The 15,000-nt window shown below is 59.8% G+C and overlaps 1 non-coding gene across 1 annotated transcript; it reads left to right on the top strand.

Annotated features, from left to right (window-relative positions):
- The first annotated feature begins 11,573 nt into the window (after positions 1-11,573).
- On the top strand, positions 11,574-11,692 carry LOC131860658 (5S ribosomal RNA). Its single transcript, XR_009359752.1, has one exon. It is a non-coding gene; the product is annotated as a 5S ribosomal RNA (ribosomal RNA).
- The last annotated feature ends 3,308 nt before the right edge of the window (positions 11,693-15,000 follow it).

Genomic DNA, 15,000 nt, shown 5'->3' with positions numbered 1-15,000 from the left:
CAGTGATGACAACCGGGCTGTGAGGAGAGGAGGGATGCAGCCAAGAAAGCAATCAGGGCTCGAGGCAAGGGATGCATCAAGGATAGCAATCATGTTGTGAGGCGAGATTCCAAAGGCTAAACGTGAGAGGCTGCAGGGTCGACTCAGAGAGGTCTATGCATGTGAGAGGCTGAAAGCAAGGTCGAATCGGAGCGGTCTATGCATCGGGCGCGCTTGGGGCGACTACCAGTGCCAACCCCTTATCCCGCGACGCGTCCGACAAAGAGAACGTTCCAAGGCGGCAGAGGAGGTTACCAGCCGAAGGATGCAGTAGCAATAACAGGTATAGTTCCGCGGCGGCCGAGAAGACTCACCGCATAGGAATCGGGATGCGAGGCGAGGGATGCGGCGGGAAGGCCCCGACGGCTAAACGGAAGAGGCTGCAGGGCCGCCTCGGAATGGTCCAAGCATCGGATGCGATTGGGACGACTACCAGTGCCAACCCCTTATCCCGCGATGCGTCCGATACACAGATAGTTCCAAGGCGGCCGAGGAGCCTCACCGCATATCAATCGGGGTGCGAGGCGAGGGATGGGGCGGGAAGGCCCCAACGGCTAGACAGAAGAGGCTTCAGGGCCACCTCGGAATGGTCCAAGCATCGGACGCGCTTGGGGCGACTGCCAGTGCCAACCCCTTATCCCGCGATGCGTCCGATACACAGATGGTTCCAAGGCGGCCGAGGAGCCTCACCGCATAGCAATCGGGGGTGCGAGGCGAGGGATGGGGCGGGAAGGCCCCAACGGCTAGACGGAAGAGGCTTCAGGGCCGCCTAGGAATGGTCCAAGCATCGGACACGCTTGGGGCGACTACCAGTGACAGCCCCCTATCCCGCGATGCGTCCGATACGAAGATGGTTCCAAGGCGGCCGAGGAGCCTCACCGCATAGCAATCGGGGTGCGAGGTGGGGGATGCGGCGAGATGGCCCCAACGGCTAGACGGAAGAGGCCACAGGGCCGCGTCGGAATAGTCCAAGCATCGGACGCGCTTGGGGCGACTACCAGTGACAACCCCTTATCCCGCGATGCGTCCGATACGAAGATAGTTCCAAGGCGGCCGAGGAGCCTCACCGCATAGCAATCGGGGTGCGAGGTGGGGGATGCGGCGAGATGGCCCCAACGGCTAGACGGAAGAGGCTGCAGGGCCGCCTCGGAATAGTCCAAGCATCGGACGCGCTTGGGGCGACTACCAGTGACAACCCCTTATCCCGCGATGCGTCCGATACGAAGATAGTTCCAAGGCGGCCGAAGAGCCTCACCGCATAGCAATCGGGGTGCGAGGTGGGGGATGCGGCGAGATGGCCCCAACGGCTAGACGGAAGAGGCCACAGGGCCGCCTCGGAATAGTCCAAGCATCGGACGCGCTTGGGGCGACTACCAGTGACAACCCCTTATCCCGCGATGCGTCCGATACGAAGATAGTTCCCAGGCGGCCGAGGAGCCTCACCGCATAGCAATCGGGGTGCGAGGCGAGGGATGCGGCGAGATGGCCCCAAAGGCTAGACGGAAGAGGCTGCAGGGCTGCCTCGGAATAGTCCAAGCATCGGACGCGCTTGGGGCGACTACCACTGCCAACCCCTTATCCCGCGATGCGTCCGATACACAGATAGTTCCGAGGCGGCCGAGGAGGTGGGGGATGCGGCGAGATGGCCCCAACGGCTAGACGGAAGAGGCTGCAGGGCCGCCTCGGAATAGTCCAAGCATCGGACGCGCTTGGGGCGACTACCAGTGACAACCCCTTATCCCGCGATGCGTCCGATACACAGATAGTTCCGAGGCGGCCAAGGAGCCTCACCGCATAGCAATCGTGGTGCGAGGTGGGGGATGCGGCGAGATGGCCCCAACGGCTAGACGGAAGAGGCTGCAGGGCCGCCTCGGAATGGTCCAAGCATCGGATGCGCTTGGGGCGACTACCACTGCCAACCCCTTATCCCGCGATGCGTCCGATACACAGATAGTTCCAAGGCGGTCAAGGAGCCTCACAGCATAGCAATCAGGGTGCGAGGCGAGGGATGCGGCGAGAAAGCCCCAACGGCTAGAGGGAAGAGGCTTCAGGTCCGCCTCGGAATGGTCCAAGCATCGGACGCGCTTGGGGCGACTACCAGTGACAACCCCTTATCCCGCGACGCGTCCGATACACAGATAGTTCCAAGGCGGCCGAGGAGCCTCACCGCATAGCAATCGGGGTGCGAGGCGAGGGATGCGGCGAGAAGGACCCAACGGCTACACGGAAGAGGCTTCGGGGCCGCCTCGGAATGGTCCAAGCATCGGACGCGCTTGGGGCGACTACCAGTGACAACCCCTTATCCCGCGACGCGTCCGATACACAGATAGTTCCAAGGCGGCCGAGGAGCCTCACCGCATAGCAATCGGGGTGCGAGGCGAGGGATGCGGCGAGAAGGACCCAACGGCTAGACGGAAGAGGCTTCGGGGCCGCCTCGGAATGGTCCAAGCATCGGACGCGCTTGGGGCGACTACCAGTGACAACCCCTTATCCCGCGACGCGTCCGATACACAGATAGTTCCAAGGCGGCCGAGGAGCCTCACCGCATAGCAATCGGGGTGCGAGGCGAGGGATGCGGCGAGAAGGACCCAACGGCTAGACGGAAGAGGCTTCGGGTCCGCCTCGGAATGGTCCAAGCATCGGACGCGCTTGGGGTGACTACCAGTGACAACCCCTTATCCCGCGACGCGTCCGATACACAGATAGTTCCAAGGCGGCCGAGGAGCCTCACCGCATAGCAATCGGGGTGCGAGGCGAGGGATGCGGCGAGAAGGACCCAACGGCTAGACGGAAGAGGCTTCGGGTCCGCCTCGGAATGGTCCAAGCATCGGACGCGCTTGGGGCGACTACCAGTGACAACCCCTTATCCCGCGACGCGTCCGATACACAGATAGTTCCAAGGCGGCCGAGGAGCCTCACCGCATAGCAATCGGGGTGCGAGGCGAGGGATGCGGCGAGAAGGACCCAACGGCTAGACGGAAGAGGCTTCGGGTCCGCCTCGGAATGGTCCAAGCATCGGACGCGCTTGGGGCGACTACCAGTGACAACCCCTTATCCCGCGACGCGTCTGATACACAGATAGTTCCAAGGCGGCCGAGGAGCCTCACCGCATAGCAATCGGGGTGCGAGGCGAGGGATGCGGCGAGAAGGACCCAACGGCTAGACGGAAGAGGCTTCGGGGCCGCCTCGGAATGGTCCAAGCATCGGACGCGCTTGGGGCGACTACCAGTGACAACCCCTTATCCCGCGACGCGTCCGATACACAGATAGTTCCGAGGCGGCCGAGGAGCCTCACCGCATAGCAATCGGGGTGCGAGGCGAAGGATGCGGCGAGAAGGACCCAACGGCTAGACGGAAGAGGCTTCGGGTCCGCCTCGGAATGGTCCAAGCATCGGACGCGCTTGGGGCGACTACCAGTGACAACCCCTTATCCCGCGACGCGTCCGATACACAGATAGTTCCAAGGCGGCCGAGGAGCCTCACCGCATAGCAATCGGGGTGCGAGGCGAGGGATGCGGCAAGAAGGACCCAACGGCTAGACAGAAGAGGCTTCAGGGCCGCCTCGGAATGGTCCAAGCATCGAACGCGCTTGGGGCGACTACCAGTGACAACCCCTTATCCCGCGACGCGTCCGATACACAGATAGTTCCGAGGCGGCCGAGGAGCCTCACCGCATAGCAATCGGGGTGCGAGGCGAGGGATGCGGCGAGAAGGACCCAACGGCTAGACGGAAGAGGCTTCAGGGCCGCCTCGGAATGGTCCAAGCATCGGACGCGCTTGGGGCGACTACCAGTGACAACCCCTTATCCCGCGACGCGTCCGATACACAGATAGTTCCGAGGCGGCCGAGGAGCCTCACCGCATAGCAATCGGGGTGCGAGGCGAGGGATGCGGCGAGAAGGACCCAACGGCTAGACGGAAGAGGCTTCAGGGCCGCCTCGGAATGGTCCAAGCATCGGACGCGCTTGGGGCGACTACCAATGACAACCCCTTATCCCGCGACGCGTCCGATACACAGATAGTTCCGAGGCGGCCGAGGAGCCTCACCGCATAGCAATCGGGGTGCGAGGCGAGGGATGCGGCGAGAAGGACCCAACGGCTAGACGGAAGAGGCTTCAGGGCCGCCTCGAAATGGTCCAAGCATCGGACGCGCTTGGGGCGACTACCAGTGACAACCCCTTATCCCGCGACGCGTCCGATACACAGATAGTTCCGAGGCGGTCGAGGAGCCTCACCGCATAGCAATCGGGGTGCGAGGCGAGGGATGCGGCGAGAAGGACCCAACGGCTAGACGGAAGAGGCTTCAGGGCCGCCTCGGAATGGTCCAAGCATCGGACGCGCTTGGGGCGACTACCATTGCCAACCCCTTATCCCGCGATGCGTCTGATACACAGATAGTTCCGAGGCGGCCGAGGAGCCTCACCGCATAGCAATCGGGTTGCGAGGCAGATTATTGGGAAGGGAACCCCCTGGGATGCGGCTCAAGCAGTGCCCAAAGGGACTGGAATGCGGAATCACATCGAGAGACCCAAATGCTATACGAGGGCTCAAATCGAATTATCGATTTGGCCACGACATGGACGCATCGGAACGACTACCTTTGCCGAACCACTCGCAATTGCATCCATACCGAAACCAATAGACATTTCCGTTAGAGCCCTCGCATAGCATTCGGGAATCTCGCATGCCCCTCTAAATCGACCAATGCTGGCGCTCAATGAAAATCCGAGCGCTACCACCGTTCGAGCGCCAGCATTGGTCGAGTTAGAGGGGCACGGGGGAGAATGCTCCAGTCAACACCTCCCCTATATAAGTTATTTGTCCGATTCTCGCACAACCGTAGTCTGCCTCGTCGAATCAAACAACGGTCCCAGATTCCGACTTCCGTTCCGTAGAGACCCAAAAGCTAGATGGAGGCTCGCAAGAAAGAGTGTCGGCGCATAGCAATCGGGTTTCTCGAACGTTTAGGGACCGAGCTCACTTGCGGATAGGGCAAAATCCGCCAAGCAACCCAAAAGCTAGACGGGGGCTCGAATCGAATCGCCTAGGCGGCCACAACAACGACGTGTTGGATCGACTACCAGTGCCAAACCATTCAGCAAGACTAGTCTGTGTCGAGGCCGGATAGAGATTCTCAGAGAGCGCCCGCATAGCATTTAGGAGACCTGCCGCGTCCCTCACACTCGACAAATGGTGGTGCACGTTTATAAATCCGAGCGATCCCAACCCTTTCAAGCACCAACATCGGTCGAGATAGAGGGGCACGGAGGGGGCTGCGTGAGACAACACAGTCCCCTATATAAGTTATTTGTCCGATTCTCACACATCCGAAGAATGGTCATCAAATCGGACAACAGCCCAAACTTCCGACTTCCGTCCCAGAAAGCCCAAGAGCTATCTAAAACGTTCATGGCCGGAACTCGATCGCGGCTATACCAGTCCGCCAAGCAACCCAAAAGCTAGACTGGAGCTCTAGTCGAATCACCTCTGTGGCCATTGCAAGGACGTGTTGGAGCGACTACCATTGCCGAACCATTCCGCAGGTCGAGTCCATACCAAGGCCGCATAGAGATTCACGATGAGCTCCTGCATAGCAATCAGGAGACTTGCCGTGTCCATCACAATCGATAAATCCTGGTGCAAGATTTTTGCATCCGAGCGCTCCAACCAGTCGAGCACCAGCATCAATCGACATAAACGGGCACGGGGGGAGGATGCTCGAGAACACTACCTCCCCTATATAAGTTATTTGTCCGATTCTCAAGCAGCCGAAGTCTGGTCATCGAATCGGGTCAAAGACCACAACTTCCGACTTTACCCACAATGCAAGTCATCGAATCGAACATCGGCCCCCGAGTCGGACTCCATGCGTATGTCAGGTCATCGGACCCAAATTCCGCCTTCCTGCGCATGGCGGGCCATCAATATCAACTCGGTCATCGGACCCAAACTCCGCCTTTTTGCGTATGGCACGCCTTCAAATCGGTCATCGGACCCAAATTCCGCCTTCCTGTGCATGGCGGGCCATCAACATCAACTCGGTCATCGGACCCAAATTCCGCCTTTCTGCGCATGGCACGCCATCAACTCGGTCATCGGACCCAAATTCCGCCTTCCTGCGCATGGCAGGTCATCGGACACAAATTCAGACCTCGCCAATATGCCTACGTATCGAATCGGTCATCGGACCCAACTTCCGACTTCATCCATACTGTAGGGTCTTTGAGGTTGGCGCGGTGCGCTCAACCCAGGGAGTCGACCCATCGAAGCATACACCTCCCCTATATAAGCTATTTGTCCGATTCCCACACCTGTGTAGTTTGCACCTCTGACCAGGACATCGACCCCAACTTCCGAACTCGACTGCAACGACGGCACCAGCGCCTTGGTGCGCACCTTGCGACGCACAGTCCCAACATTCGCCTTCCTGCACATGGCAGGTCATCGGACCCAAATTCCGACCTCGCGAGTATGCCTACATATCGAATCGGTCATCGGACCCAACTTCCGACTTCATCCATACCGTAGGGTCTTTGAGGTTGGCGCGGTGCGCTCAACCCGGGGAGTCGACCCAACGAAGCATACACCTCCCCTATATAAGCTATTTGTCCGATTCCCACACCTGTGTAGTTTGCACCTCCGATCAAGACATCGACCCCAACTTCCGAACTCGCCTCCAACGACCGAACCAGCGCCTTGGTGCGCACCTTGCAACGCACAGTGCCAACATTCGCCTTCCTGCACGTGGCAGGTCATCGGACCCAAATTCCGACCTCGCGAGTATGCCTACATATCGAATCGGTCATCGGACCCAACTTCCGACTTCATCCATACCGTAGGGTCTTTGAGGTTGGCGCGGTGCGCTCAACCCGGGGAGTCGACCCAACGAAGCATACACCTCCCCTATATAAGCTATTTGTCCGATTCCCACACCTGTGTAGCTTGCACCTCCGATCAGGACATCGACCCCAACTTCCGAACTCGACTAAAAAGACCGCACCAGCGCCTTGGTGTGCACCTTGCAACGCACAGTGCCAACATTCGCCTTCCTGCACATGGCAGGTCATCGGACCCAAATTCCGACCTCATGAGCATACCTACTAATCGAATCGGTCATCGGACCCAACTTCCGACTTCATCCATACCGTAGGGTCTTTGAGGTTGGCGCGGTGCGCTCAACCTGGGGAGTCGACCCATCGAAGCATACACCTCCCCTATATAAGCTATTTGTCCGATTCCGACACCTGTGTAGTTTGCACCTCCGCTCAGGACATCGACCCCAACTTCCGAACTCGCCTGCAACGACCGAACCAGCGCCTTGGTGCGCACCAAAAGTGCGCACTTTTGGAGGGCACTTTTGTGCGCTCCAAAGGTGCGCACTTTTGGAGGGCACTTTTCTGCGCTCCAAAGGTGCGCACTTTTGGAGGGCACTTTTTGGAGGGCACTTTTCTGCGCTCCAAAGGTGCGCACTTTTGGAGGGCACTTTTTGGAGGGCACTTTTCTGCGCTCCAAAGGTGCGCACTTTTGGAGGGCACTTTTTGGAGGGCACTTTTCTGCGCTCCAAAGGTGCGCACTTTTGGAGGGCACTTTTTGGAGGGCACTTTTCTGCGCTCCAAAGGTGCGCACTTTTGGAGGGCACTTTTTGGAGGGCACTTTTCTGCGCTCCAAAGGTGCGCACTTTTGGAGGGCACTTTTTGGAGGGCACTTTTCTGCACTCCAAAGGTGCGCACTTTTGGAGGGCACTTTTTGGAGGGCACTTTTGTGCGCTCCAAAGGTGCGCACTTTTGGAGGGCACTTTTGTGCACTCCAAAGGTGCGCACTTTTGGAGGGCACTTTTCCTGCGCTCCAAAGGTGCACACCTAGGTGAGCACCTTCGACCACACCTTGTAGCACACCAAACTCTGACTTTCGACTTCATCCGCAATGCAGGGTCTTTGAGGTTGGCGCAATGCGCACAACCAGGGGAGTCGACCCATCAAACCCAACACCTCCCCTATATAAGCTATTTGTCTGATTCTCATACATGCGTAGCCTGCAGGAGCAATTAGGACATCGACCCCAACTTTCGGCTTCTAAACGAAAACAAGGTCTTTGAGGTTGGTGTAATGCGAACAACTAGGGGAGTCAACCCATCAAACCCAACACCTCCCCTATATAAGCTATTTGTCTGATTCTCATACATGTGTAGTCTACAGGAGCAATTAGGACATCGACCCCAACTTTTGACTTCTTAACGAAAACAAGGTCTTTGAGGTTGACGTAATGCGCACAACCAGGGGAGTCGACCCATCAAACCCAACACCTCCCCTATATAAGCTATTTGTCCGATTCTCATACATGTGTAGCCTGCAGGAGCCATTAGGACATTGACCCCAACTTTTGACTTCTTAACGAAAACAAGGTCTTTGAGGTTGGCGTAATGCGCACAACCAAGGGAGTTGACCCATCAAACCCAACACCTCCCCTATATAAGCTATTTGTCTGATTCTCATACATGTGTAGCCTGCAACAACGATTAGGACATCCACCCCAACTTCTGAATTCGTCTGCGTTGACCGCACCAAAGGTGCACGCCTTGGTGCTCACCAAAATCCGACTTCCGACTTCTTCTGCTATGCGGGGTCTTTGAGGTTGGCGCAGTGCGCACAACCAGGGGAGTCAACCCATCGAATGCAACACCTCCCCTATATAAGCTATTTGTCTGATTCTCATACATGCGTAGACTGCAGCAATGATTAGGACATCCACCCCAACTTTTGACTTCTTAAACAAGACAGGGTCTTTGAAGTTGGTGCAGTGCACACAACCAGGGGAGTCGACCCATCAAACGCAACACCTCCCCTATATAAAGCTATTTGCCCGATTCTCATACGTGTAGTCTGCAGCAGCGATTAGGACATCGACCCCAACTTCCGAATTCGTTTGCATTGACCGCACCAAAGGTGCACGCCTTGGTGTGCACCCTGGAGTGCACTTTGGTGCTCACCTCGGTGCACACTTTGGTGTGCACCTCGGTGTGCACCAAAGGTGCGCACCTTGGAGCGCACCAAAGGTGTACACTTTGGAGCGCACCACATAGGGTCTTTGAGAGGTTGGCGCAGTGCGCACACCAAGGTGGGTGGGTGCTAGGGTGCGCTCCATGGTGGGTGCCAGGGTGGGTGCGTGCTAGGGTGGATTCCAAAGAGGGTCATAGGGTGGGTGCCAAGGTGGGTTGGTGATATAGTGGGTTCAAAGGTGGGTACTAGGGTGGGTTCCAAGGTGGGTCACAAGTTGGGTGCCAGGATGCGTGGGTGTTAGGTTGGGTGCCAAGGTGGGCTCCTGCGTGGGTGGGTGCTAGGGTGGGTTTCAAGGTGGACGCGAGGGCGGGTGCCAAGGTGGGTAACAAGTTGGGTGTTAGGATGGGTGAGTGCTAGAGTGGGTGCCAAGGTGGGTGGGTGCTAAGGTGGATGCCAAGGTGGTTCACAGGGTGGGTGGGTTCTAGGGTGAGTTCCAAGGTGGGTCACAGGTTCAGTGCTAGGGTGGGTGTCAAGGCGGGTGTCGAGGTGCCTGGGTGCTAGGGTGTGGATGCCAATGTGGGTCATAGGGTGGGTACTAGGGTGGGCTGCAATGTGGGTGCCAAGGTGGGTAACATGCTCGGTGGGTTCTAAATTGGGTGCCAGGGTGGGTGTGCACCCACCTTGCCCGAGGTGGGTGCCAAGGTGCCAGTGTGGGTGGGTGCTAAGGTGGATGCCAAGGTGGGTGAGAAGGTGGGTGATAGGTTGAGTGGTAGGATGGGTGGGTGCCAAGATGGGTCACAGGGTGGGTGCAAGGGTGGGTAGGTGCTAGGGTTGGTGTCAGGGTGGGTGGGTGCTAGGTTGGGTTCCAAGGTGGGTGCGAGGGTGAGTGTCAAGGTGGGTCACAGGTTAGGTGCTAGGATGGGTGAGTGCTAGGGTGCAAAGGTGCCAGGGTGGGTGCTAGGATGGGTCGATGCTAGGGTGAGTGGCAAGGTGGGTCCACAAGTGTCAAGGTGGGTGCCGAGGTGGGTGCCAAGTCGGCGACTGCTATGGTGGATGCCAAGGTGGGTCACGGGGTGGGTGCCAAGTTGCTAGGTTGGGTTCCAAGGTGGGTGCCAACGTGGGTGCTAGGGTGCGTGGGTTAAAGGGTGTGTCACAACGTGGGTGCCAGGATGGGTGCGCACCCACACTGGCCAAGACGGGTGCGGGTGCAAGGTTGGGTTCCAAGCCCGGTCACAGGCTGGGTGCTAGGATGGGTGGGTGCCAAGGTGGGCACCAGGGTGGGTGCACCCACCCTGGCCAAGGTGGGTCACGGGGTGGGTCCTAGGGTGGGTAACGGGGTGGGTACTAAGGTGCGTGCCAAGGTGGGTCATAGGGTGGGTGCCAAGGTGGGCACCAGGGTGGGTGTGCACCAACCCTAGCCAGGGTAGGTCACGGGGTGGTTGTCGGGGTGGGCGTCAAGGAGCCAAGGTGGGTGGCAAGTAGCCAAGTTGCGTGCCAAGGTGGGTGTCGGGGTGGGTGCCAAGGATCCAAGGTGGGTGCCAAGGAACCAAGGTGGGTGTCTGGGTGGGTGCCGAGGTGGGAGCCAGGGTGGGTCCCAAGGTGAGTGCAAAGGTGGGTGCCAGGGTCAAGGTGAGTGCCAATGTGGGTTCCAAGGTGCCAGGGTCAGGGTGAGTGCCAATGTGGGTTCAAAGGTGCTAAGTTGGGTGCGAGGTTGGGTGCGAGGGTGGGTGGGTGCCAAGGTGTGCTAGGTGGAAGCCCGGGTGGGTCGGCATCCCATGGGTGTCGAGTTGGGTGCCTGATGGGTGCTTCTTGTCAAGTTTTAGTCGTCGGGACTCATTTCGAGCCTTAGAGGTCGTTTCTTGTCCGGTTGCCCTGTCTTCGACCTGGGAACCCAATTTTGGTCCTCGGGTCCCATTTTTTTTTGTCTCGCATCCCACTTTTGGCCTGTGGCCTTTTCGGGGTCGATTCTCGTTTTGGGCATCAGAGCATGTTTCTTCTCCTAAAACCCAATATTTGTTTATTAAGTCTCGGAACACATTTTTGTTCTCGTGGACCCATCATGGGTCTTGGAACGCATTTGTGGTCCTTGGGTCCCATTTTGCATCCCGAAACTTGTGTTTTGGTGCTTGATCCCTATTTTGGGTGCCCACCTTGCACCAAGTGCGCACCCGGGGCAAACCGAGCGCCTTGGTGCACCGGGGCAAGATCGAGCGTGCACCCGAGGCGCCCCGAACATGCACCAAGGTGCACTCGGCCCACATGTGAGCGCAGGTCGTTGCGCCCGAGGTGGTGTGTGGGCACCGCGTTGCAGACGGGACACTGCACGCACACGACGCCCCCTCCAGGTGCACGCACGTAGGCCGGGCCGGGTGCACACCCGACGCCCTAGCAAGGTGCGCGCACCCGGGCAGGGCTCACACTTGGCGAACGGGGCGCACTTCGCGAGGGAGGGTGTGCACCTCGACGGGGGTGGGTGGCCGGGGTGGATTCGCACGTGGGTCGCGGTTTGCTAAGTACACACTGCGACAAGCTCATAACGGGTGCGATCATACCAGCGTTAGTGCACCGGATCCCATCAGAACTCCGCAGTTAAGCGCGCTTGGGCCGGAGTAGTACTGGGATGGGTGACCTCCCGGGAAGTCCCGGTGTTGCACCCTTTTTTAGTTTTTCGCCGGGCGTCGCAATGCTATTTGAATAAACCTTTTGCCCGTTTGCGTTCTCGTCGGGGCCGGGCCGGGCCGGGGTGCGCTGCCCGCACTACCGCGCGCGCGGGGGCGACACCGAGCGCGCACCCGAGGCGCCCCGAGCACACAGGCCACGGTGCAACCCGGGCGTTGTGCGCGCACCCCGGTGCGCCCGAGGTGCTGCGCGCGCACCCAGGTGAAATCGGTGTGCACCTCGGCCAGTGCGCGCTCGGTCGAGTCGCGCACGTTGGCCAAGGTGCACGGTGATGTTTCTTACTCTAAGGTTCCGCACCAGACGCCCGGGACAGGTGAGCGAAGCTGGGCGGGGCCGGGTGCGCGGCCGGGGCAGGTGCACGCAGCTGGAGAGAGCTTTGGAGCACACTTCGGAGCGCACCAATGATGCGCTCCATTCAAAAGTTTCCTGAAAAGGCAAAAAAAGTTGAGATTATAGAATTTCCCACTTGAGAGATTGTAAAAAAAAAAAATTTAAAATGAAGGAAACGCGGGTGCCAAGGTGTGCGCGCCCGGGTGCGCAGCCCAGCCAAGGTGTGCGCACCAAGGCGCCCACCCTGGCGAAGGTGCACGCAAGGTGCGCACCCGAGGCAAACCGGACAATTAACCCAACTTTCGACTTCGCGCGCACCTGCGCACCTTCGAGCGCACTTCGGAGCGCTCCTTGGTGCGCACCAATCTTGGGCACCTCGGAGTGCACCATGGCGCCCACCAAGGTGCGCACCCGGGGCAAACCGAGCTCCGACTTCGTGCGCACCTTGGAGCGCACGAAAGGTGCGCACCATGGCGCCCACCAAGGTGCGCAGCCCAGCCAAGGCGTGCGCATCAAGGTGCGCACCCTGGCGAAGGTGCGCACCCGGGGCAAACCGAGCTCCGACTTCGTGCGCACCTTGGAGCGCACAAAAGGTGCGCAACCCAGCCAAGGTGTGCGCACCCCGGTCAAACCGAGCTCCGAATCGTGCGCACCAGAGGTGCACGCCATCGTGCGCACCTTGGAGCACACTTCGGAGCCCTCCTTGGTGCGCGCCGATGTTGCGCACCTCGGAGCGCACCCGGGGAAAACAATGCAATTAACCCGACTTTCGACTTCGTGGGCACCTCGGAGCGCTCTCGGGTTCGCACCTCGGAGCACACCGAGGTGCGCACCTTTGATGCGCTGCCTTCACCAATTTCCAGAAAAGGCAAGAAAACATTGAGAAGGTGTGCGCACCGAGGTGCCCACCCTGGCGAAGGTGCACGCGAGGTGCGCACCCGGGGCAAACCGGGCTCCGACTTCGTGCACGCCGCACCTTGGAGCACACTTCGGAGCGCTCCTTGGTGCGCACCAGGGCGCGCAACCCAGCCGAGGTGCCCACCCCGGCGAAGGTGCACGCGAGGTGCGCACCCGGGGCAAACCGGGCTCCGACTTCGTGCACGCCATGGTGCCCACCGCGGCGAAGGTGCACGCGAGGTGCGCACCCGGGGCAAACCGGGCTCCGACTTCGTGCACGCCGCACCTTGGAGCACACTTCGGAGCGCTCCTTGGTGCGCACCATGGTGCCCACCAGGGCGCGCAACCCCGCCGAAGGTGCACGCGAGGTGCGCACCCGGGGCAAACCGGGCTCCGACTTCGTGCACGCCGCACCTTGGAGCACACTTCGGAGCGCTCCTTGGTGCGCACCATGGTGCCCACCAGGGCGCGCAACCCCGCCGAAGGTGCACGCGAGGTGCGCACCCGGGGCAAACCGGGCTCCGACTTCGTGCACGCCATGGTGCGCACCGCGGCGAAGGTGCGCACCCGGGGCAAACCGGGCTCCGACTTCGTGCACGCCGCACCTTGGAGCACACTTCGGAGCGCTCCTTGGTGCGCACCAGGGCGCGCAACCCAGCCGAGGTGCCCACCCCGGCGAAGGTGCACGCGAGGTGCGTACCCGGGGCAAACCGGGCTCCGACTTCGTGCACGCCGCACCTTGGAGCACACTTCGGAGCGCTCCTTGGTGCGCACCATGGTGCCCACCAGGCCGCGCAACCCAGCCAAGGTGTGCGCACCAAGGTGCACGCGAGGTGCGCACCCGGGGCAAACCGGGGTCCGACTTCGTGCACGCCGCACCTTGGAGCACACATCGGGGCGCTCCCGGGTTCGCACCGGCGTTGCGCACCGTGGTGGGCACCTCGGAGCACACCAAGGTGGGCAGCGAGGTGCGCACCTTTGATGCGATGCCTTCACTAATTTCCATAAAAGGCAAAAAAAAAACGAGATTTTAAAATTTCCGTTTTGAAAGATAGTGAGAAAAAGGGAATGCTGGTGCCATCTTGAGCCCGCCCTGGTGCGCAGCCCAGCCAAGGTGTGCGCACCAAGGTGCCCACCCTGGCGAAGGTGCGCGCCCGGGCAATTAACCCAACTTCCAACTTCGCGCGCGCCAGGGTGGGAGCGCACCCAACAACCGGGCCTGGGAAGAGCCAATGCGAGAAACCCCACCAAACGCTCTGACAAAAAAAGAGGGGGCGCTCCAGTAACCCCGCTTCGGAGCGCACCCTGGGCAAACCCAGCCAAGGTGCCCACCCCGGCCAAGGTGCAGGCGAGGTGCGCACCCGGGGCAAACCGGGCTCCGACAACGTGCACGCCGCACCTTGGAGCACACTTCGTAGCGCTCCCGGGTGCGCACCTCAGAGCACACCAAGGTGGGCAGCGAGGTGCGCACCTTTGATGCGCTGCCTTCACTAATTTCCAGAAAAGGCAAAAAAAAAAGGAGATTTTAAAATTTCCGTTTTGAAAGATAGTGAAAAAAACGGAACCCGCGTGCCATCTTGAGCCCGCCCTGGTGCGCAGCCCAGGTAAGGTGCCCACCCTGGCAAAGGTGCGCACCCGGGCAATTAACCCTACTTCCGACTTCGTGCGCGCCAGGGTGGCAACCGGGCCTCGGAAGAGCCAATGCGAGAAACCCCACCAAACGCTCCGACAAAAAAAGAGGCGGCGCTCCAATAACCCCGCTTCGGAGCGCAGCCGGGGCAAACCCAGCCAAGGTGCCCACCCCGACGAAGGTGCACGCGAGGTGCGCACCCGGGGCAAACCGGGCTCCGACAACGTGCACGCAGCACCTTGGAGCACACTTCGAAGCACTCCCGGGTGCCCACCGGCGTTGCGCACCGTGGTGGGCAGCGAGGTGCGCACCTTTGATGCGCTGCCTTCACTAATTTCCAGAAAAAGGCAAAAAAAAATGAGATTTTAAAATTTCCGTTTTGAAAGATAGTGAAAAAAAAGGAACGCGGGTGCCATCTTGAGCCCGCCC

Source organism: Cryptomeria japonica, unplaced genomic scaffold (genome assembly GCF_030272615.1).
Source record: "Cryptomeria japonica unplaced genomic scaffold, Sugi_1.0 HiC_scaffold_15, whole genome shotgun sequence".
Classification (NCBI taxonomy): Eukaryota; Viridiplantae; Streptophyta; class Pinopsida; order Cupressales; family Cupressaceae; genus Cryptomeria; species Cryptomeria japonica.
This window is presented reverse-complemented; position numbering and strand designations above follow the sequence as displayed.